General features: G+C 33.4%; 1 protein-coding gene across 4 annotated transcripts in view; it reads left to right on the forward strand.

Moving 5' to 3' along the window:
* The window catches only part of LOC106878214 (uncharacterized), a 40,787-nt gene that overhangs the window by 6,951 nt on the left and 31,903 nt on the right, over positions 1–1,933 (forward strand). The gene's annotated exons all lie outside the window — the stretch shown is intronic.

The following is a 1,933-nucleotide window of genomic DNA, read 5'->3' on the forward strand; positions in this document are numbered from 1 at the left end:
CAAATAACGGTCTTAGGTATACAATGAACAAAATAAACAAAACAAATGAATTCAATATAGATTCATCCTATTTTTTTAAAAAATCAAAGAAAACCTTAAATTGAAAAGTGGGTTCAAAATACATATTGTGAATAATTATATTCGAATTAGCGCTCAATTAACACATTAAAATTAAAATAAAATTTACGCTGCATTAAAATAAAAAATAAAAATTTTACAACAGTATATACGCATACTAGACTATCTACAACATACATATATACATCAAAAGACACAGATGCATACGTACAGACAATATACGTATATAGGCGTATATTTGTAAGACATAAATACATGTACGAATACACATGTATACATATACACATATGCACGCAATCATGCTCGCATACGAAAATTATTCAGCGTTGGAACAGGCAAGTGTATCTCAAACATATGAATCGGGCAAGTAAGGGTTGAGAAGAGTAACGTATAGATAAAGGACGTTACTAATGTAGAAAGGGAGAAAGTGTGGTTTTCGTGAGGAAAGAAAGGAAGAAAGAAAGAAAGAAGGAAAGAAAGAAGGGAAGAAAGAAATAGAGAAAGAAAGAAAGAAAGAAAGAAAGAAAGAAAGACGGAAGTGGAGTGTATATAACAAACGCACACAAAATTGGATTACGTATATATGTGTATACAAAAATGTATATTAGCATCACGTATACAGATATATAGGGATATGTACGCGAAAACACACAACTATAATTGTATACATGCGTACGCACACATTCAAGCATGTATGTGTATACCCATGAGCGCACATTCTCATATGTAACATAGACGTACACACACGAATATATGTATGTATGTGTAAATATAAGCATACACTCTTACCCACGCATATACAAAGACGCACACACACGAAACCATGTATGTATGTGCACAAGTATAAACATAGGCTCTATACATAAGCATAGGCGCACACATACGAATACATATGCATTGCTACAATACAGACATCCACATAAAAAACTTTTAGGTCTTAACGTATATATGCAGACAACTTTTTTAAGAAATTGCTGAGTGTATAATAGCGAAAATTGGGCAAAATACATACATGATAGAATCCCATATATCGAACCATCCATAAAAACGGTTAAATTTGTTTACAAAATATTTTTAAATAAATACAAATAAAATAAAATAAAATAAAGACAAAAAAACTATGCATATAACAGTCGAAGGCTTTCTTAAAAAAGGTAGGGATCTATACAATATTCTTGCAATGCGAAGTAAATCATGTATAATTAGGTACAAATCCAATAGTGAGATTGCAAACTGGTTTCAAGGAGTCAAAAATTATCAAAAATATACTACCCATATGGTATGTTATTATCCGACATTTTAAATTTAGACGCATGTATACTTGAATTTAAAAGTTCGCGTCTTTGGTTCAAAGTTTTCTTGTCTTTGAATAAGATATGGAATTTCTCTTATAAACACAAATCACATTTAATTGGTCTTTTGTGGACACCGTGCCTGTAAGGCGATGCTCTACCTAAAATCCTCCATATCACGTTGAAAGGTCGGGTTTCGCTTTCTTTTAATTGCCAGACTATTTTGCCAGGCCGAGATTACGACTGCGCTTCTACAAGTAATATAGATACTTCAACTCTGCCTATCCAGGTATTGTGTACTTCTGGAATAGATGGCATCACGGCTCCACAACTGGGAATATACTACCTACTTACATTGGTATATATATAAGAGTGAGAGAAAGTTGTGGTGAAAGAGTACAGCAGGGTTCGCCACCATCCCCTGCCGGAGCCTCGTGGGGCTTTTAGGTGTTTTCGCTCAATAAACACTCACAACGCCCGGTCTGGGAATCGAAACCACGTAAAATATCATAAAAAATATTAGAATTAAGAATCAGATGTCGAAATATTATCGAGTGGCAATC

This window comes from Octopus bimaculoides, chromosome 7 (assembly GCF_001194135.2).
Source record: "Octopus bimaculoides isolate UCB-OBI-ISO-001 chromosome 7, ASM119413v2, whole genome shotgun sequence".
NCBI lineage: Eukaryota > Metazoa > Mollusca > Cephalopoda > Octopoda > Octopodidae > Octopus > Octopus bimaculoides.